Raw genomic sequence first — 24,343 nt, forward strand, 5'->3', positions numbered from 1 at the left:
TAACACCCTTTCTTGCACCTTACTTCATAGCTCATCTCCTTAGTTTTACCACTATTTTTCTTGGCTTTCAAATTGATTTTCAGAGTTTAAAAGAGTTGAAAAACATGGTTTAGAAGTCCCAAAAATGGAGGGGTTAGCCACCTCTCCTTGCTCTTGTTTACTAGCCTTGTGATTCCTTGTTATTTCCTATCTTTTTGTGCTCTTAAACATAATTTTTAGCCATTGTTTTTTACATATTAGGGGCTGTTTAGGCTTTTTTTAATTCATTCAATTAGTTTATGCTTTGACTACTTTGCTTGTTTTGTTGTACGTCCTCATGGCTTCGAGTGTTTAGGCTTTAGACACCGAGTCATTCGAGTTGATAGCTTTTCTTTACTACTTGGTTATGTGAAGAGTCTCATTCTAATAACCAATCTCGCATAATCATTTCTGCACCCTCCCTCCTTTCTTGTTTTTTCTTTGTTTGAGAGTAATTTCAAGCGATTGATTGTTATTCAAGGCATGAGAAAGAGACCTATGTTCAATGGCTTAATCTCTACAGAGGTTCATTGCTAAGGTGTAGTCTCTCTTTCATGCTATGGATCACTTCTTGTTTGACATGTCTTCTCATTTAAGGGACTTAGCTCTCTTTATTGGACAAAGTGATTAAGTAATAGAAAGGACTGATAAAATTAGCTTAAAATCAATGAAATTGACATAAAGAAAATTCTTAAAATCGGTTGGATTCGGCCGGACGTTATGCCGAGTCCATCGCTTTGAGCATTGTCACTTATCAATCCATGATATTTTTATAAAACTTGAGGCGTATCTATCTCCCTCTTTAAGCCTCCATGATGAGTGGGAGGGGTGGTTATCTTCATTGCATTTATTAATTGTTTTGTCCAAATTGCGTTCGAAATCATCAAGACATTAACTTGCGCCTATTGATGGTTTCGGACTTGAATTCACTCTTCTCTTGAGTTTCATGATAGAGGAGAGCAGAAAGGACAGACATGGCTTAAAGTTGCTCTGTCTGCACTATTTTCACCCCAGAGCACAAAAATAGATTTTTGCAAGAAATTAGGGCACAACTGGCCTTATTTGGACTTAGCTGGGCCTCATTAGGGGCCAGCCGAGCTCCAATGTTTGGTAAATAGAGTATTTTGGCAGAAACAAGGAGGCAGTGGCTAGGAGTGAAACAGGGCAGATTCCTAGGAAGGCAGACAAAATAGCTTCTGCAGACTGTCCGCATGAATGTGCATCCAATTCTTATGCATTATTAATGTCGTTCGCATTATTTATATTGTTGTAATTAGTGTTATAATTATTATTGTTATAATATACTTGTTGTAATAAATTAGATAGCTTGCTATTTATTTATTTTTCATTCGAATTTGTAATAGTTAGTTTAATTCGGACACTTGGGCGCTTATTCGGACCCTCTTGCATGAGGGCAAATATGTAATAATTGTGTATGTCTTCTAACGCCCATTTCTTTCTCCCTTTTATTTACCCACTTATAATGGAAGCATCATATTTACTTAGCATCTTCCATGACTTGTATCCATTCGTCTTACACACATAAGAGTTCGGCTCATCATTCTAATCAATATCAATTTCGAATTTCTTATTCGAATACGTGTTTTGTCGCATGCCTTGGATTAACTCACATGCCATGTGTAGACGCGCTCCAGAGAACTCCTGAGGGAATCTCGTTTTGTTCTCTAGCATACTACAATTTGGACTCAATGTCACGGTTCTGGATCTAATCCCGCAAAGTGCAATGCAAGACCGATAAATCATCAAAAAGTCCAAATCCGGCAAATCATTTTGGAAAATTGATTTTTATAAAGAAGTGCCAAACATGGACTGCTTTGCCAGATACAGAGTCGCCACCTAAATGTTTTTGTTTTGGGAGATTTAGGAAACCCTGACTCGTTGCCTAAGGCCACGTGTCCGTCATCACCAAAGTTGTCTCGGCTCGGGAACTTGGGTACGAGAGGGGAAGGTCATGCAATGAGCACCCCCACTCGCCCGATCAAAAGATCGGTCTTTACTAACATAATATTTTGTTTTTGAAAACACATGCGTTCTTATTCCGGTTATTAGCTAGAATTACTATGTGATGCGCACAACACACAAGTATAGACTAGATCGCCTAATTTGGAGCAAAGCATTGCATATTTGTTGTTTGAAAAACGGTTTGAAGTTTGCTACTTGCAAGTAGGCTAAATCGAGGATTCAATGAATTGTTCCAATTCAAGCAATCCAACTTTCACCCACCGACATTCAGGTAGTTACATCACATAAGTAAATAGCCTCATGGCAAGCATGCTATCATGGCAACACTTACACACATGTAAGATGCTAAAGCATAAACACTCACAGTGTACTTCGAGCCAAAACAATTACTAGTTAGTAATCAATGCATGATCCTAGTTCATGTTGAGATGGCTAATGCAACACATGTAAAATGCAACTAGAAATAAGCTCGGCTATTCTAAGATGGCATATGAGATGCGACAACTCGATACATGTATTCAAGTAGGAATTGAAATACAATGCAGTTAGTATGATGCACCGATCCCGGTGCATGCAATACAGATGAATGATGCCAATATGCATAGCATGAGGATGCTAAATGAAATATGACCTAGAACTAACCACTGAAAGCAGGTAAGTAAAAGGGAGAAAGACGGGGTTGGAAGACATTCACACACTCATGCACACTTATTACAAAATTCGCCCTCTCGATGGAGGGTCTGAATAAATAATACAAACCAACTAATTAATCAACTACCCTAGCTAATTAATTATTACAAAACTCTTAACTAATTAAACAAATCAACTAAGTTACAAAATAGTTAAAGTGGCCTTGGGAGGAGGGACAAATGCATGCTCGATCGGCTTCGATCGGAAATCCGTTGCCATGCCTCATGTTGCCTTTGTTTGCACTATTCTGCACTTCTAAAAACTGTGAAAATCTCTATGATACTTCTGAACTACTTCATGGCCATGCTGAGAGGCCATTGGCCAAAATATAGGGCCATCGGCTAAGGTAAAATGGTCATCGACCAATTGTGAGCCCATCGGCCAAAAATTGTTAGTCGATCGGCACTGCAGATAGCCGATCGGCTATCTCTTCCTGCAAACTACTCCTTTTGCTGCAGCAGAGGACAAACAAGGGCATGGCAATACATTTGCAAGGCAATGTGTGTGCAACTACATCCCTTATCATGTCTAAAGCTCAAAGGAGTGTAGTGCTCGGCTCTCGAGCCATTAATCACGCATCTCAATGCATGATGGCCAAAAAAGCCAAATTGCACAAGGTCAATAAATGCATGACAAATAAGACACTTGGACCATCACCTTATCATGGATAATCAAAGGTAATGGAGACAAAAGGGATCGGCCCATTTTCATCACTTCAAGTATGAATGGACCAATTCACTTGGTGTTCAACATAACGTCCGATTAAACACAATGCAATGCACACATGCAACATGCTTATCTTGGTACATTTTACTTGATTGATTTTGTTTACATATTTTAACATTACCAATCCATTTATTAATCAACTTGGTCAAATATGAGAATCCTCTAATGAGAGAGAGGTCTATCAAACGAATGGTTTAAGGCATAGGAGAAACCATGCCTTTGACTAGGAGGAACCCTCAAAAGAGAGAGTTAAAGCCATTTAAGCACAAGTCTCAATCCCTTGCATTAAACTCAAACTCAAGACTAACTAATCCTCAAAACAAATCAAAAGTGAAGAAATGAGGAGGATGGCAGATTTTTCAATGCTAAAGTGGCATGATATACAAGACTCTAACATGCAAACACTACAAGTAAAACATGCTAGAAGGCTTAAACATTGAAACTAGTGAAGGACACAACACTAGAACCATGCAATACAATGCTCAAATGATTAAACCAGCCCAAAATAGAGTTATAGCAGGCCAAAACAGTGGCTAAAATGATCTGAAATGATAGCACGAAAGGCAAAAAATGCATGCTCATGCAATGGCCCACAAACAAAGCATAAAGGTGCAACTCTTAAACACAATTAAAGAGTGATAAACATGAGAGTTTAGCAAAGACAAAAGCTCTGAAATTACATTCCAAATGATGCTAAGGCATGCAAACATCACAAGTATAGCATGGTAGGGGGCTCAAAACTCAAGACTAGTCAAGGCATTTGCACTATAGCTATACAAAACATGAGTCATATGACCAAGGCAGTCCAAAACAGTCCTAAAACAACCCAAAATAATGCTAAAACATGTATGGAGTATAGCCAAAATAAGCTATCATGATTGGCCAAAACATCAAGCATGTTAGACTAGTAAGCATGGATTACACTACAAGTGCATAGAGCATGCAAGAGGCTATCAAACCAACTTTAGATAGAGTTATGACATGATAAATAATGACCAAAAACATGCTGAAATGGAGCCCATACATGCTTAACAAACATGTTGCTTCATGAGGCATATAAGGCTAGTTTGCAAGAATTACACTACAAGTGTATAAGCATGCATAAGGTGACCAAACTAGCCATGGACAGAGTTAAGGCAGGTCCTAAAAGTCACAAAAAAGTGCCTGAACTAAGCCTCAAAATGGTACAAACACATGCTCATTTGATAGGCCAATAACACATGTAAAAACGAGAAGAGGAGGGGGGACAACCCCCACCTATTTGGGACCTCAAAACCCCCTTTTCACCACTAAAATTCCTCTAAAATTCAGTGGTTTAAAGGCCAAAAAAAGTTGGTTTGAAAGGTGGTGAAAGATGGCTCAAAAGGCCTCACAAGCCAAGGAGCAAAAGAGAGAGACAACCCCCTAGCCAAACAAGGCTTAAACCATCATTTAGAACCTCAAAAATCAGAGTTTTTTATGATTCAAAACCAGCCCCAAAATAGTCCAAAACAATGGGAAAAGGATGGTGAAGCAAGTGTGAAAGACAAGCTTAAAGGGTGAAAGTTTTACCTCTTGGAGGGAAGCACACTTTGAGGAACAAAACCAAGTCAAAACCTCCTTAATGAGCTCCAAGAAGACCTTCTAGCAACCTCAGCCCAATGATCAACAACTCTTGTTAAGGGTTGATAGGTTGAAGATGGATGTGTGCAAGCTTCTAGCACAAAACTCTTAGAGAGAGAGGAATCTAGAGAGTGGATTGAGAGAGAGAGGCTCCCAAAGCTTTTTGCCAAAATTGTTCTAATCTATCCTCTAATGTTCTCACCCTTGAAAATGAAATACAAGGCTTCATTATATAGAAAAATATCACCTTTGGTCGAAATATCTGAGCTAGGACAGGTGGCATCAGCTGGAAACAGCTAGAGGAGAAATATCTGTCAGTTCTGGGCTTTCTGGACATTTTTGGCTGATCGGCCAACATTTTTGGCTGATAAGGTTCACTTTTGGCCGACATATAGCTGCTGAGGTCAAATTGTGGCCGATGGACCTCCATAGAGGCCGATGGAAAAAATCAGCCCTAGTCCCTGACTTGAAGCAAGCCTAAGTCCTTCATCTGGATTCCTTTTCAGGTCATTATTGAGCCTAAACTGTAGCCCCGGAAGTATTCTTTCCAAATTTGAAAGCCTCACCTCAAAATTCCATGTGTGCTAAGAGATATCCCTCTTTTAGTGAAGGCTTCTCAGTTTCGGTCCAACGAGAATGATGTCCAACTTCAGCCAATCATATCTCCCCCATCCGGACTCGGATTTAGGAGATTCTTAAGTAAAAAATGAAGCCTTGGAAGTCTTCTTTCCAACGGTGATAGCTTCATATCTTAAATCTAAGTGCATAGACAGATAAGCCTGATTTAGCGAGGACCGCTCGACTCTCTCTTAGCGATTAATACCTAACTTCTTCTCCAACTTGGTTTCTTCCCTCTTCTCCTTTTTTGTTCAACTCCAAACCCCTAAACAAGGTGTTTTGAAAGATTTTCCAAATATTTCATCTCTCTTTCATTCATTTCCACTTTGCCCTTGCTTAGTTTACCGAAAAGCGCAACATTTAACAAAATGCGAGCCTCAGAGCATCGTAGAAATTTTATTTCAAAAATATTTTGAAAGAGAGGGTTTTAAGGTCTAAAAACCATTCAAAATAGCTTTGGTACAAAATGGGGTGTGAGGTTAGGATTTGACTCTCCTCTTGCCGAAGAAATCGAACCTTTGCCCTGCACATCTTTCACCACCAAGTAAACCATCAGTAGTGCCCAAGTCTTAAGGGCGGTCAAAAATAGGGTGTCTACACCATCCTAGTAGCCGAGCCTAGTAGTTGCATTGTGTATGTGTTGCATTAGTCAATTACAGATTAGAGCATGCATTTTTTTAATTGTTTTATTTCTTTTTGACTTGCCTCGGAGTAATAGGTAAGCATTTCCTACTTTAGCATATTGCATGAATGTTAGTGTTTTCATATCAAGCATAATTACCATGATGATATACCTATTTGAATGCCTGTGAATGAAGGCTTTTTGCTTAAGTTGGGATAATTTGGTTAATATACATATGAGATCACTTTTTCAAGTGGTACATATTCAAATACTTTTCAAAACGAACATGAAATCAAGGCATTCCAACTTTTGTGAATTGGTCTATATTTGTTTGACAAACGATAGCATAATAATTGGAATAAGAGCATATAATGTAAATAAAAATCACATCATGATTAGTGGGGGCCGATTTTTTATCAGAAGAGTGGGGTGCTCAGTTCATGACCTTCCTCTCTCATACTTAAGTTCCCGAGCTGAGACATTTTGGTGATGGCGGACTAATGGCCTTTGGCACGAGTCACGGGTTTTCTAAATTTTTCAAAAATATTTAGGTGGCGACTCTAAAATCTAGCAATGTAGTCCATTTTTGGCTTTTTTTTATTCAAAATTGATTTTTCAAAAGATTTGCCAGATTTGGACTCATTTATCTTTATCTATTTCACATTGCAATTGTGGAATCAGATTCAGAATCACGGGAGTCCGAACTGTAGCGCTAATTGTATCCAAAAGGAGCACGAAAAACAAGCTAAAGTGGTATATCAGATCGGGGAGAAGGGTTTTTTGTCGCTTTTTCATCTTCTCTCTCTCTCTCTCTCTCTATCTAAAACTCTAAACCTAATTTCTTCCTCCTCTATCTCTCTAGTTCTTACTTAAAATCCTCACATACACCCTAATCCATTTATTTCACCATCATAGTGCTTTGGAGTAAAATGAAGAGCTTGGTAAGGGCTTCCATTTAATCTAAGTGGATCGTCGTTTCGTTGCCGGTGACTTTTGGATTGTCTCATCTTTCCTTCAAGAGGTAGGGATTTTTTGCTCCATTTATCTATTCAGAGGTTATCTTTGGTCATCAGTGGCAGATGGCATTGTTGTTGTTTAGTAAATGATGTGTATGTATTACACTTGTACGATATTATGTAGTTTTGCATGCTGTGCTATTTTTTTGTTATTGTTTGGGGGTCCGTTTGCCTCCGGGTGAGGCCGGTAAAGCGTGGTGCTTTGACAAAGGTTTCTCGTCCCTTCTGGTTTGCACCTGGTAAAGTGTGAAAGGAGGTCTGCTTCTCTCCATATTGAGCCGGTAAAGTGTGGCACCTTGTAATAGGCTTCTCTCCCTTCCAGTTGCGCCTGGTAAAGTGTGACCTTAGGGTCGTTCCCCTTCGGGGTGAGGCTAGTAAAGTGTTATCGGTTAAGTGGGATGTATCATTTGCCATCCATGCTGTAGATTGGTGGAAATGGAAGTATATATTACGTTCAGTTATTTATATTTAGAAATATATGTTTCTTGGTATCCTATTATGAGTGTTCCTTGCCCTTGATCCTATGGTCAAAGAAAATAGTATATGTGTTATTACATAAGTATGTGTGGTGGGTTGAGCTATGGGATTGGATTATGACTTCTATATGCTTTAAAAACAAAAGTGGAGACATAATTCTTTTATATTAACGTAGAGATTTAAAGAACTAAGATTGTGTTGTGAATGAGGACTTTTGGAACTAGACTGGATAAATGGGGAAGAAAACAAATGGTTTTACACCTTGTGGTGTTCAAATGGATATTTTTGGAGAAAATGTACTTATATAAGTGTATTTTGAATATTTAACTGTCACATTATTTATATTGTACGTCACGGTGCATTCATGATCATAGATATCTATATGTCATTATTGTTTAGGATTATATTGGGATCTAATGGACTTTATGTTCATCCCACGTTGCTAATCATTTGTCAGGTACAAGTTGAGAGATGGTTCAAGATCGGTGATCTTCCTTTAATTGTTGGCCATGAGGCCTATACTTGTTGGCAGAATGCCATTATTGTAAAAGGGTTAAATCCTTACCTTTAATGTAAATATGTAAGCCTTCGGCATTTTGTTCAATTGTAATTCCTGTTGCATTCCATATATGTATGATTGAGAGGACTTTTATTTATATTATGAATGTAATGTATGTATGGTTCCGCTTGTTCTTAATGGAAAATGGATTTATGATAATGGATATGGTAATGTTATTCGGGTAATAAAAAGTGGAGCGTGACAACTTGGTATCAGAGGTAACTAGGTTTGAATATCTTGGGCTCGTGGAAAGTGATTTTTTTTTTTTTTTACCACAATGGGTTTATTGTGCTTGGTGAGGATGTTTGCATATAGTTAGGATAAATGTTAGGACTTTATGTGTTGCATCTATGTAAGCATGGGATTAAGTTTCGTGGATAGTGCTAGTAGTCGGCGAACTTGTGTAGACACCCCATTTTGACCGGTCTTAAGACTTGGGTGCTTTCTTTTGATTATCCAATGATGACAACCAGAATGTGTTTCTCACAGAATCCTCAGTAAAAGAGATGGAATTTGAACTTTAATCCCGACCTTCACACATTGGCCAAATTATTTTTCATCCAAAATTCGCCTATCTCCATTACCAAAAGAATCTTGGCTCTTCAATCTCCACTACCAAAATTCCTACACATCAATCCCCCCTCACCATTCACTTTCATAATCACACCCCACAATCCCCACTCATCATCCATTTTCCTAATCATACCCCACCATCCCCACTTACCATCCAGTTTCCTAATCACATACTATCATCACCATTCACCATCCACCTCCATTATACATTGTCTCCCATTAGCTCCATTAATGCCGCATTAGTGCCTCATTAGCTCCATTATCTTTCCTAAATGCTCTATTTTGTTCTCCACTTTGTCTTCCACCATTGCCCACTTATATTGCTTATATAATGGGAGCTATTGTCTTGAGTTTGAGGGGATGAATTTGAGAGGAAAAGTGTAGAGAGAATGCTAAATTTGAGTTAGAATTTGAGGGAAAAGAATGTCTTGAAAACAAGAGTGTTGCCTTGCCAAACTAGAGAAGTTGTCTAGCCTTCATATATCTCATCTTTCCTTTCCAAAACTACTCAAGAAACTCCTTAAAACCAAGTCCTAAAGCCTTGATCAAAGAGAGTAATCCTTGCCAAGTCTAAGGTGATCAAAAAGTGATCAACACACTTGTCCAAAACCATCATTCTAGCTTAAATTTCAAGCTCTTGAATTGAGGATTGAGAACACAATTCAATACCTTAAGGGTGATCAAAAAGAAGTTTGGAAATCATGAAGTTCATTCTTTCTTTGAAGGCGAATTTTCAATCTCTTTCATTTTATTGCATTTTCTATTTTCTCTTTTTTTTATTGGTTTAATTTCGTATTAGTTTTGTTGTAAGCTAACCGAAAGTGGTTAGTTGAGCCACCTATATATTCCTTGTTTGTTTCTTTTCTCAGTGTTGCAAGAAGACAGGTTTTGCTAAGCCTAGTTGGTCAACCAATTAGCTTCTTTCAGACGAAATGGAGTAATCTTCCAGTGTTGAGCATACCAATTTTTGGTGGTCTCCCAGGTGCATGAAGCTTCTATTTTGTTTTCATTTGAGTGTTTTGTGAGTTTTTTTTTAATTTAATTTTATTTTGTTGTATTATTTTCCTCATTCCTCTCTCATTCAGTTTGTAATTATTTATTCAAAGTGTTGTAATAATTTCCCGCCCCGCTTCTCTTTATCCCATTCTTTACTTGCTTTCCTTTGTGAATATGCATCATATTTTGTTTTTCATGATACCATGCTTTGCATCCATATTTCATGCATCTTAATTCGGCTAAATTTCCATTTGCGGAGTTAATCAATTTATGTGTGATTATGTGCATTACCTTATGTTCTTGAGATGATTCACATGTCACATCTTAGAAGCCGAATCTTTAGTTACATTTCATGAGTAAATTGCATTAGGATTTTGTATATAAGATAATGCATATTTCACTGACTTTGTTTTGTAGGTGTTCGCGGGACATCAGTAAATATATATGTTTTTATGCTTTAACATCCCGCTTGTATGTGTTTTTCTTACTATGTTTTGCATCCTACCAGGAAGTTACTTGCTTACTTGATATAACTGTATGAATGTCGATGGATGGAGGTTGTGTCGCTTAATTTGGAATGATGTTGATTTTTCATGTTTGTAAACTCAATTTCTTTGGGTTGTACATCTTCAAAACTCTTTCAAAACACATGAAATCATATTGTTCCAAATTAAATGACATAGTCTATACTTGTATGCTTCACATAGTAAATTGTAGGATTTATTTAAGAATTGGAACATGAACATATAAAGAAAATAAAACTCATATCATGGTTTAGTAGAGGCGATCTTTGATCGGGTGAGCGAGGGTGCTCAATTAATGACCTTCCCCCTCACACCTAAGTTTCTGAGCCAAGCATCTTTGTTTATAACAAATAGTAGCCTTGGCATGAGTCACGAGTTTCCTAATTTTTCTAAAAATATTAGGTGACGACTCTAAGATCTGGTGATGTAGTCCATTCTTGACAAAGATTTTGTATAATGAATATTTCATAAAATTTTCCAAATCTAGACTCTCATCTATGTTTCACATTGCACTCATGAGACTATATTAAAGAAGTCGAGAGTCCGAACTGTTAATGCGCGTGGGTACCCGCCGAGCATGTTACAACTTGTTTTGAGATCTTATTGGAAATATGCTTGATCAACGGGATTTCTAATAAGAATTCCTTGAGAGTTCCAAGATGAGTAGCTATCTTTGTGAACTTGATTTGATTATATGATTAAATGTTTAACTGTTTATGTGAATAGGATTGTGTGATTTTGGTGTTTGGTGTGTCTTGTAGCTTAGTGGTGGGAATGTGCACCTCGGGGAAGGTCGTTGTGTTGTTCACTAAGTTTGGTTTATAGGATGTCTATGCGAGGGAGTAGAAGTGTCGTGTTGGGAGTAGAAGTGTCGGTAAGGGCACAACAGTTTCGTTAGCACCTGGCTTTGCAGCATCGGCTGTGGGCGCGGAAGTTACACGCAAGATTGTAAAAGTAGTGAGAGATGCTCTAGCTCACAATGAGGGGGACCATGGCCATACCCTCAAGCTTACCAAGGAGCTTCTCTATTCCAATCCACCTGTGTTTTTTGGAGAGCCTAAACCATGGGAGGTTGATGATTGGTTAGAGCAGATTACCAAGACTCTTAATATGCTCAAAGTTGAGGATGAGGAGTTGAGGGTTGTTTTAGCTGATTTCCAACTGAAGGGAGACATCGATTTTTGGTGGAAGTCTGTGAAAACTTCTTTGGACACCAATTGGGTGGCATTCATTGAGGCTTTTTGGGCTAAGTATTTTCCTCCTTCCACTCGGGAAAGATTGAGGAACCAATTTGTTGAGTTACGCCAAGAGCATGCTCCTTCGGCATAGTTTGAGACGAGGTTCGCTAGTTTGTCGAGGTTTGCTCCAAAGTTGGCTGCAGCAGAGGAACGACGTTTTGAGTTTGAGGGAAGGTTTGTGATAATATCTGGGAAAGGTTATTGGGGCTATGTATAGAGATTATCATACCTTGGTAGAGGCAGCAGCTCAAGTGGAAGCCGTTAATCTTAGTATTGATCAAGATGGGGAGGAAGAGACCATATCGGCAATTCCGACTGTTCAAGGACGGGGTAGACCTAGTAAGAATTAGAGACGAGCGAGATCTCAGGCACAGGCACAGTTGTTGCCTCAACCTACTTTTGGTTCTTCTGACTCATCCTTTGAAAGGTCCAGTCAGACTCAGGCTTTATCGAGTTAGTCACAAAATAGGGGACCACCTATTTGTTCTAGGTGTGGTTGGACAGGCCATGTTCAGTGTCGTTGCCCTTTGCAGGAGTAGAGCCAGTTTCAGTAATCCCAGTAGGGACAATAGTGATGTTCTAGTGTAGAGGAGTTTTATTATTGTATGTCTACGGATGTTGTTTATGCGTGTATATGAGTTGTTATAAACCCAAATGATGTGGGTATGTAATTAATCTTGAATTCACTTGTAATGTGTTACAGAATGTTGTAAGAATTAGAAATTCTAGTTGTATTATGTTGCGTTATTTTCCTAGGTGGAGGGTGAGTTGACTTGTGATGCCTTAGGTTGATTTAGTATTACTTGTTAAGAAGCAGGGGTTTGTTTATTATTATGTCTAGTCTTGATGTGGCAAGAATGAGGTTGTATAGTGTTGAATGTGTTGTTTTGGGCTGGTGTGATGTTTTAGAATCTGTGAGGTTGGTAAAAGTTACTAGTAGATTGTGAAAGTGTGTTGAGAGAATATAAGACTTGCATTTTTAATGGTGAGAGTTGTGCTTGTATTTGTGGGGTGTTAGAATGTGACACCCCGTATTTTTGAAGTATTAATATTTAGTGAGTGGTATTGGTGGTTTATTATGATAATTTAAGGGTGAGATTTTTAGATAAGAATCTAATTTTAAATTATTTATTTGTATTTATCTCATCCCTTTTATATCTATCATATTGTTATTTATTCAGATATAATAATAAATTAATTTTCCCCACAATTCCCCATCACGTGGAAAAAGAAACAAAAAAAAAGAAAAAAAAAAGAAAAGACAAAACCGTGGGCAACCCACAGTTCTTTGACATGACATACCAAACCCACCATTCCATCACTTCATCATTCCATTTACTTTTAATTTTTTAATCTTTTCTTTCTCTCCTTTATTCCTCTATAAATCAGCAGAGTGAGAGGAGCTCTTCACAATCCTTCCTTCATTCAGCTCTCCCCTCTCATAAATTGTGTAGAGTAGAAATATTAAGTTTAGATATGAGAGTTAGTAATTTTACAGGAGATCAGAATTATTTTAGAGATCCATGGAGCAATTTCAGATTTATGGTGATGGAATTAATTATTTTGAGGTAAATTCGGGTTGTATACAATATGCTCTATTTAAATCTCTTTGCAAAGAGTTCTATATTTTTAATCATCCTCAATTTGTAATCCACTTGATTAATGTGGTTATTAATAGATTTCGTAAAATCGTTCGTTGTTGAATCTTTGATATCCTGATCGTTTGGTAAAATTCTCTACAAATATTTCTGTGTTAAATGGTGATTTGTCTGGCTGAATGACATGGAAGTACTCCGTACATGGATCAAGTGAATCTTATTAATTGTTTACACCAAAATGACCGGATAAGCATGGAGCTTGGGTGAGGTGGGTGAATAAATAAATTTATTCACTGGTCATGTACTGAGTAGGACCGAGTATTTGGTCCTAGATAAATTATAGTTGATTTGTTGTGCAATTTGGTAAATTGTTTGATTATCGTATCGTTGATTTAATGTCATAAATTGTTGGATTCCTGTTAATTTATTCTGTATCTGAGCCTTGTATTTCTGTCGTATTGTATACTTCCCGAATTAATTTATTTTTTAGGTGCGGAGCAGATTTTAGTGGAGCTCAAAATTGAGATTAAAAAGATTTATTAATATAAAGATTTGGGACCCACCACTGTAATTATTAAATTTGGAGATGGATGTAACATTGTTTATTTTGGAGATAATTGTGCTATAGAATATTTGGAGGATATTATACCATTTGGAGACGATTTTGTAGTTATTATTTTTGGGAGCAAAACTTGTATTTTTTTTTAAGGCTATCTTAGTGTATTTAACGACCCGGGAGTGGGGCATCACATAGAAATTGGTGGTTTACAGGAAATTATAATTTGGTTCGCGATGTTTAAATGTTAGGTGGTGTGTTAGGAGTGTGTTGTACTGCTGTTTTACATATATGGGATTTGATGGATGCCTGCTAACCCTATCGGTCTTGAGTTGTGATGAGAAGGGTCTATTTGCCATATAGGCCTATGAATGGTGGTTTGTTCGAGGAGCAAGAGTGTTGTGATCCAATATTAAGGAATCCGGTGTGAGTCAAGAAATATGTGGGTATGGGGGGTTTGTGTGTGAAACTCCATCATGGAGCAAACAGTGCTGGGTGGCATGTCGGTGTTTGGTGCTAAGTGTTAAGGGTTGTTGAGTTGGTTAGTTGGTTGGTTATTGTCGGAAGTGGGTTAACATATAGTCACCTCGAGAGTAGCTTGGAATTGAACATAAGGTTTATAAGGTTGAGCAACGCTATGGTGTGGACTTGCGAGTGTTAAGTCTCATGTAGGAAAATGTGTAGTTGGTGTGAGCTGGGGGTAACCACGTTGGGGTTACATGTTGAGGCCTTCGTGTTGTGAGCGCTTTTGTGCCGTTGTGTGATTGATAGATGGTGATGGGATGAGGCTCCCAAGAATATGTAAACTTTATTTGTGTTTTCCTATATTATTAGCACAGTTGTTATTTCTATTAATTTGTTATTATAGAAATGTTGGTTTTGGTGTTGTGGCATCGCTATAACAGTGATGGGTGTTGTTGGATGATGGTTGGGGTTCACCAGTTGCTTTATGTTGAGAAACAAACTTGGAAAATGAATTTTTCCTTGTGTTGTAGCCTCAGATGGTAGCGTTGAACTATAATGTTGTGGATTTAATCTAAGTGGTAATAAAAGATTTCGATGCTTAGTTTATTTAATTTAATAAAGCTAAATCTAACAAATCATGAGAATGTAAATGATCATGTGTTCAACGTAACTCGTTATTTTATTTTTGAAGGATGGTTGCAAAATTTTAAGTTTTACGTAGAAATCGAAAACATATTTTGGTTGTGGGCAATACAAGTTTAAGTACCATTTTAGAAAGAAAAAAAAATTATATATACAAAAGTGAGATTTTCAAAGAAAATGAGAAAATGACGATTTTTTTTTTTTTTTAAACATGGATGTGTTATGAATTATGTCACCTTTCATGGTTGGTTTGTGTAGTGATTTAGCTTAGATTGCTAGTCGCATGTTTAGGTGTTTTGTTTTGAAAAGGGTTTGGCATTGTTGGGGCTTGTTGTGCTGGAGTGTTGTCTTTTGGGCCATCTTTTCGTGGTAAGTCCCTTTTTTTTCCTTTTTTCTTTTTTCTTTTTTCTTTTTTTTGTGAGAATTGACCATGAGTTTTGTTGTGAGGGTGGTTTTCTTTTCCTTAATACTTGGGTGTTGAGTGCTCAGTGATGGTTGACATCTTTGGGGTACACGTAGAGTCCATTGTTTGTTTTCCCATCTTATAGACCCCCAACGACTTGTGTAGGTCGAAAAATCAATTATGACCTCTTTCTTGTGTTCTTGTTGTCCGAGTGTTTTTTGGGGCCCGAGGTGTTGGACCGAGATCTGGGAAATCATCCTAAGTATGGATCTAGGCTTGGATTGGTGATCGTATTTATTTTTGTGGTTGGTTTTCCTTGTGTCGGAGAGTATTCTTAAATTTCAATGACAAAATTTCTTAAGGGAGGAGATTATAACGACTTGGGTTGACCTGACCTTTATGTTCTTGGATCCACAATCCGATACTCTTTATCGTTGTTTATACTTCTTGTCTTATTGTTGTTGAGTTTGGAATTGTTGGTGGTGTTGTAAACAGGTTAGTAGTTCATCTTTTTAAAGGAAATCATGTTTGTTTTTCTTTAGGTTTGCTCAAGCGGTCTTTCCTGCACTCGAGCAGTCTTCTGCAGTCTGCAAAATTTCTGGAAGGGGGTCATTATGCACTCGAGCGGTGTTCTTAGTTGCTTGAGCGGTGTCACTTATTGTGTCCAATGTTCAAGCAATCTGTGAGTATATCAGATCAGGGAGAAAGGTTTTTTGTCATTTTTTCATCTTCTCTTTCTCTCTCTAAAACATTTCTAGACCTAATTTCTTCCCTCTCTTTCTCTAATTCTTGCTTAAAACCCTCCCATACACCTTAATCCATTGATTTCACCACCATAGTGCTTTGGAGTAAAATGAAGAGCTCGGCAATGGCTTACATTTGATCTGAGCGGATCATCGTTTTGTCGCCAATGATTTTTTGTTTGTCTTCTCTTCGCTTCAAGAGGTTTCTTTGCTCATTTTCAATATCTTCTTATAGATATACATGTGGTAGTTCATATATATATATATATATATACACACCATTTAAAAACAAGTTTGTTAAGAAATTTTACAAAATCATGATAGGGGTTTGGAGTTTGGATTTCGGGAGTTGGAATTGGATGAGTTGTGCGTGTTTTAGTTAATTGAGAGGTAGTTGGGCATGTTCGTGTTGAGAGTGGGGAAAAAAACCCTAATTTATCATTATAGACTTAATTAATCCTAAAGGGGTAAAGATGTGTAATATCCAAGTTATGTGTTAAAAAATTAGAATAGTGATTTAGTTATTAAAATGGAACTTAATTGGGTTTAATAGTGGTTTTGATGAACTTTGTATTGTAGTTATATTTTATGAATTGGATTGGTTTAAGAAAAAATGTGAAGTTTTGGCCAAGGGTGGACATAGTTGATGGCTTTGAAACAACAGATTCGATTTAGGAAATAAAATGGTGTGTGTAACTCTTTTATGAAATAAAATGAGAAATGGTTGATTTGAAAAGGTGGAATTAGTTATGGATTTATATTATATGAGTCTTGTATCTATTTATCTGTTTAGAGGTTTTGTCATTGGTCATCGATGGAGGATGGAATTGATGTTGTTAAGTATATGATGTGTATGTATTACACTTGTATGGTATTATGTAGTTTAGCATGTTTTGCTATTTTTGTGTTATTGTTTGGGGGTCCGTTTGCCTCTGAGTGAGGCCAGTAAATCGTGGTGTCTTAACAGAGGTTCCTCGTCCTTTCTGGTTTACGCCCGATAAATTGTGAAATGAGGTTCGCTTCTCTTTGTATTAAGCTGGTAAAGCATAGCGCCTTGTGATAGGTTCCTCTCCCTTCCGGTTTGCACCTGGTAAAGTGTGACCTTGGGGTCGTTCCCCTCCGAGTGAGGCAAGTAAAGCGTTATGTGTTAGGTGGGATGTATCATTTGCCATCCGTGCTGTAGGTCGGTGGAAATGAAAGTATGTATTACATTTAGTTATTTATATTTAGAAATATATGTTTCTTGGTATCCTGTTATGGGTGTTCATTGCCCTTACGTCTATGATCAGGGAAGATAGTAGATGTGTTATTGCATAAGTTTGTGTAATGGGTTGAGTTATGAGATTGGATTATAACTCGTATACGTGAATGTGCTTTAAAAACAAAAGTGGAGACATAATGCTTTTATATTAACGTAGAGGTTTAAAGAAACAAGATTGTGTTATGAATGAGGGCGTTTGGAACTAGACTAGATAAACGGGAAAGAAAACAAATGGTTTTACACCTTGTGGTGTTCAAATAGATGTTTTTGGAGAAAATACACTTATATAAGTTTATTGTGAATATTTAACTGTCGCATTATTTATATTGTATGTTATAGTGCATTCTTGATCATAGATATTTTTGTATGTCGTTATTGTTAATGATCATATTGGATCTCTGCTGGACTTTATGTTCATCCCACGTTGGTAATCAATTTTCAGGTGCAAGTTGAGAGATGATTCAAGATCGATGATCTTCCTTTAATTGTTGGCCACGGGGCCTATTCTTGTTGGCGAAATGCCATTATTGTAAAAGGGTTAAACCCTTTTACTGTAAAGATGTGAGCCTACGGGCATTTTGTTCAATTGTAATTCCTATTGCATTCCATATATGTACGATTGAGAGGACTTTTATTTATTTATGAATGTAATGTATATATGGTTCTGCATGTTCTTAATGGCAAATGGATTTATGATAGAAAACAATGTTCAATGCAAAATGTAGGAGTAAATGGTTTTCATTTAGGCCCCGTTTGTTTTCCTCTTTCACAGTACGGAGTGGACTGTGAATGATGAACAGTAAACATACCTCCTGTTTGTCAGACGAATAGATTAACAATCCCTCATCGGACTTGGTATTGAAAAAAGAAGCCCCGTTGGGATTATAATGTAAATGACCATACTATCCACCACATCATCAAACAAAAAAACAGATCTCTCCTCCAAATTTTTAACTGCACTCATAAACAATCAATAATTTTCAACCAAAAAAAAAAAAATCAACTGCTTATAAATTTTTTAACAAATTTCCAAAATCACAAATATCAAAAAATAATAACAAAAAAATCAACAAATTCCCAAACATATTACAAATATCATCCAATAAGTTCTCAAAATCAACAAAATAATAAAAAAAAAATCAACAAAATCATAACAAGATCACTAAGAGAGAAGACTGATCTAGCACTCTGGTCTTCATCGAGCTCACCTCACCTTGAATTTGAAGGTCAACATCGTTGTTGACAAATTTGAAGGTTGAGATCGTCATTGATAAAGCTCCAATCAGCTTCAACTTGTGGTCATCAATGGCAAAGCTTGAGCAAGAAAGAGACAAGTGAGGTAGAAAAAGAGAGAGCTGAAAGAGACATGTGAGCAAGAGAGAGAGAAGAGAGAGACATGTGAGGATAAACCTTTTCAAAACCATGGGCTGGTTTGGAGAAACCATTGGTTGGTTTTTTTTTTTTAATAATAATAATAATAAAATAGATTAATAGTTAAATACTTTATTATTTTCAATTATGTAATTTTAATTTTAATTTTAGTTTTTAAATAGTTTAATTGGGTAATGCATTTATTAGTTGGTATAAGTTCAAATTTGATACTAACACAAGAAGGGTATTTATGTAATTTTACATGGTTAATCCTACTCATCTCTTTCAAAACAAACATGAACTATTACTAGTCCACTGGTTATCAAACAAACACAATTTTTCTTAATCCCCTCACTAGCAGTCCCCTCACTAACAATCCCCTCCATTCTATCTCTAAAAACAAACGGACCCTTAACCTATTTCTCGTACAATTTATACAACAATCAAAGTTATCCTCTACTAATAGCCCAAAATAAATATCTCTATACAAAAAGCTAAATTTCCATCAACAATTATATTTTCATAATTTTCAAAATGGGAGTGCTAATACATATTCAACTCCACTCTTCTCATCAACAGATACATTCGTTTTATCTTTTCAAAACTCAAAATCTTCCCCTTTCACTCATAGGTCAAACACTAAAGATTTCCAATAAAAATCATTTTCCTTTCAAAAACCCGTTTTTAGGAGAAATTTCCAATATTTCTACAGAACTCAACAATATACTCATTTCCACAACATTTCTTAAGAACTTATTTAAAAATCTCTCTTTTACATTTCAAAAACCAAACCCTAACTCAAACCCCCAACTTCCAAATCACAATACTTTACAATAAGCACATAACGAAGCCAACAATCACACAAGGAGGTTGAAGAAGTCTCTGTCTCAAAAGTAGAAAAAGAAGAGAGCAAGACCCAATTCTAGACGGAGTCAAAAATGGAAGTTTCACCAATTAAATGCTCTCTTTTAGGAGCTCTACACTTTACTCCAAAGCACTAGGGCAGTGAAATCAACGGATTTTGGTGTATTTGAGTATTTTGGTAAGAACTAGAGAGGGAGAGTTAGTTTTAGAGTGTTTTAGAGAGAAAAAGAAAGTAAAAAGTGATATAAAAAGACATTTCCTCGATCTGATATAAGCACAGACTACTCGAGCAACTAAACCACTGCTCGAGCGTCAAACATAAGTAAGTGACACCACTCAAGTGACCAAAACACAGCTCGAGTGCACAATGATCCCCTCCTAGAAGTTTCGCAGACTGGAGAAGACCATTCGAGCAAAAAAAGGATTGTTCGAGTGAAGATCACCATACTCTCAGTAGTTTTGCAGACCTACAAAAGTACTAAGAGAACCCAAAGATCGCTCGAGTGAAGGAAAGATCGCTCGAGCAAACCTGAAGAAAAATAGACATGAACTCCTTTGAAAAATGAACTACCAACTTGTTCATAACACAACTAATAACACCAAACAACCAAACTCAACAACAACAAGACAAGAAAGAGTACAGACAACAACAAAAAGTATTGGATCCCAGATTTAAGAACATGAAAAGGTCAGGTCAAACCCAAGCCATTAGAGGTAAGCTCACATTTTTTGTGATTTCAAGCCATATGACAACATTTGGAGAAGCGAAAGTTTGATCAACAAGATTATACAAGTGACGAATATTTTGTGTTCGTACATTTTGTATTTTGTCCTTATTATGATTGTGGTTGAACGAACTTCATTGTAAAATGATACATTAATCCTAAAAAGAAAAAAAGAAAGGAAAAAGAAAAGGAAAGTGCACATTCATGAGACTCTAGTACCAATCAAATTGGCATTCCATTTCCATTCGGAAGAGTTAATAATAGTTCGAGGTGGTTTTGAATAAAATGAATGAATGTTTTACTATTCAACAAAAACAATGGGAGGTTCACATAGAAACCGCTACATCAATATCAAGCATAGGACCACCCAAACAAAAAAAACAATCAAAGTATAAGACACCAATCACAACTATTTAGATTCAGATGCACATTTAGTTTGCACCGGTTACTTTATGAGTAATGCAAATTGGACACCAATATCAAGTATAGGACACCAATCAATATCAAGTATAGGACTATTACCAAAATATATATATATATATATCAAATATATCACATCAATCACACAATTAGAAAAAAAGTGCATCTTCATGAAGGGCTAGGGATCAATTTGTCATTCCATTTTGAATATTTGATAACTTAATTGGCCACTATAATTCTTTGAAGGGGTTAGTCTCAAAGGAGAGGTCATGAGTTCAATTTTCACTTATGCTATATTTGATTGGGAAATTTAGGAAGGGATTTAAAATTGGAAAGAGAAAGGAAAAAAGTAAGTGAAATATGAATAAAATATACCTACATTTCATCTAATTTCACACACATTTTTCCTTTTCTTTTTTCAAATCCCTTTCCAAATCACTCAACCAAACACAGTATTAGAGGAAGTTGAATTAAGGAGGCAAGTACTTGGTGCTTTGCAAAAATGAGGAGACTAGCTTTTATAGGTACTAATCTAACAACTAATAATTAACAACTTTCACCGATTAAAAATAAAAAATAAAAAAAAAAATGAGTTTGATTGGTTTCATTTTTGGAAATTGTGTTTTGACTTCTTGTATTTCATTTTTTTTTTTTAGTGAGTTTTTTTTTCATATTTTAGCTAATTTTTTTAAGTAAATCTAACATGTATTTTAAAAAATAGATACCTAAACAAATTTGATTAAAATATGTAATAAATTTATTAAAGAAAACCAATATATATCATCATATTTTCATGTTATTTTGTCTTTAATGAACCTTCTTGTTTTCAAATTTCTTTATATATAACTTACTTTTTATATGTATCTAAATTAAGTGCATCTGTTCAGGTTTTAAAAAAATAAATAAATAAATTTAATTGAAATATCAAAAAAAAAAATCACTAAAAATCATGAAAACCAAGAATTAAGAAAATAATTTTTAAAACTGAAACACAACAATGGGAACTACACATAAAAATCATGACACCAAATTCTTTGTTCTAAAATTTTTACTCTCTTATTTCAAATTACTTGCCGTTGTTTACACAAGACTATAAAATAGAGAAATTTAAGAATAGAGAATTCTTGACTAAAACCAATACATCAATCTCAAGCAGGATACAATCTCACAAGTGATCAGATTCAGATGAACATTCAGTTTGTAAGAGTTGGAGACATTTCTACAAAACATCAAGTTGGAAGAGAATAATAGTACCAATGAGTTGGAGGGAGGTTTTTAAGTCTAGTGGATGGGAAAAGAGCCAAAACATAAATTAATTTCCTATATATGTGCTTAGACATTGAGCTGATGAAACTAGGAGGTTATGTCCCTTTCCAACAAGTGGCTACTTTTATTTGTCTTTCGTTACCACTTTTTTATTTTTTTATTTTTTTATTTTTATCCTCTCTCCAACTCTTGAGGTACAAATGATCTCTTGAGAGACACATAGGGGTGTTTGGTGAGATTTTTTTTAGCCAATTTATGACTTCTGGCTTTTAAAAAGTTATTGTTTGGTTAAACTTATTTCAAACAGTTTCTGATTATAACAACTTATTTTAAGTCAAAAAAGCTGATTCTGAGAAGCTATTCACCCATTGCTTTTGATTATCAGCTTCCGCTGTGGACATGTTAATTTACAGTTATACTCTTAGATTTTTTTATTTTTTATTTTTTAAAAAATAGAAAAAGACCTAAATGGACTATAGAATATTATTATTTTTTTTTATGAGAAATGTAAACAAATAGTGAATAATAAAAAATAAAAATTAATTGAAAAAGCTAGTTCACAGCTTATTTAACAAACACTACTCAGCAACTTAAATCTATAATCCAACAGTTACACCAAACAGATTAACAACTTCTGATTAAAATCATAATTTATAATCTATTAAACTATAATTTATAATCTATTTTAACAGTTACACCAAACAGGACCATAATAGAGAGTTAAAGTCCCTTAAAAAATAAAGTTGTGCAGTATTTTATAAAGGACAACAACTTGTCCAGTCCATTAAAAGGACTAAATGGTCCAGTTCAGGGATGATTCAATTTGTAAATTTTTTAATAAAATAAAAAAGACATATTAATTCAATAATTATAAGGGATATTCATTCATAAATCTATTTTTACTTATTTATATTTCATTTAGTCTAAATTATTTTGTTATATTATAATAAGTTCAATGAGTAACATAATTACCAAAATATCTCTAATAATAATATGGTAAAACACTCATTAATATTTACATTAAGGACTTCTCTCATGTGTGCCTTGCATATGGTATGCAAGGCACTTACACCTTTTTATTTTATATTTACACATTTATATGTATTGGGTTATATAAAAATATTTGAAAACTTATACATTGGTGACCTGCTAAGTAGGTCACTTTCCAGGTAAATTAATAAAATAATATATTATATAACTAAAGGTGTAGATGGTCACAAAAAAGGTATAAATTTTCACGAAAGGCATATATTTTCACGAAAGACATAAGTAATTTCAGAAAAAGGCGTAACTGATTTATGAAAACTTACATTTTTTGTGAAAATTTACGCCTTTTGTAAAAACTTATACCTTTTCTGAAAACTTACACCTTTTTCTGAAAACTTACGCCTTCTGTGAAATTATTTACACCTTTTATGAACACTTACTCCTTTTGTGAGTTGACTTACCAAAGGTGTAAACAAACGAAAACTTACACATTTTGCTTAAACTTACACCTTTTCGTGAAAATACTTACACCATTTTTGAAAAGTTACTCCTTTTGTGTAAGAATTTTTGGCATAACATTTATACTTTTTTTTCGAACTTACACCTTTTGTGGAAGCCCAACTTAAAGCTTTTTCGGAAGTCACTTATACCTTTTGTGAAAAAATAAATTCATCAAATTTATACCTTTTGCTTAAGCTTATACCTTTTCGTGGAAGTGCTTATATTTTTTTTGAAAAATTACTCCTTTTGTGTAAGAATTTTTGGCATAACATTTATACTTTTTCTTCGAACTTACACCTTTTGTTTTTTCACAAAAGGTATAAGTGACTTCCAAAAAAACTTTAAGTTGGGCTTCCACAAAAGGTATAAGTTCGAAGAAAAAATATAAATGTTATGCCAAAAATTCTTACACAAAAGGAGTAACTTTTCAAAAAAAATATAAGTACTTTCACGAAAAGGTATAAGCTTAAGCAAAATGTATAAATTTGATAAATTTATTTTTTCACAAAAGGCATAAGTGACTTCCGAAAAAGTTTTAAGTTGGGCTTCCACAAAAGGTGTAAGTTCAAAGAAAAAGTATAAATGTTATGCCAAAAATTCTTACACAAAAGGAGTAACTTTTCAAAAAAAATATAAGCACTTCCACGAAAATGTATAAGCTTAAGCAAAAGGTATAAATTTGATGAATTTATTTTTTCACAAAAGGTATAAGTGACTTCCGAAAAAGTTTTAAGTTGGGCTTCCATAAAAGGTGTAAGTTCGAAGAAAAAGTATAAATGTTATGTCAAAAATTCTTACACAAAATGAGTAACTTTTCAAAAATAGTGTAAGTTATTTCAAAAAAGATGTAAATAACTTCACAAAATGTGTAAGTTTTATTTTTACAAAACGTATAAGTT

Source organism: Camellia sinensis, chromosome 13, assembly GCF_055761805.1.
Source record: "Camellia sinensis isolate YWXY chromosome 13, ASM5576180v1, whole genome shotgun sequence".
NCBI classification, from domain to species: Eukaryota; Viridiplantae; Streptophyta; class Magnoliopsida; order Ericales; family Theaceae; genus Camellia; species Camellia sinensis.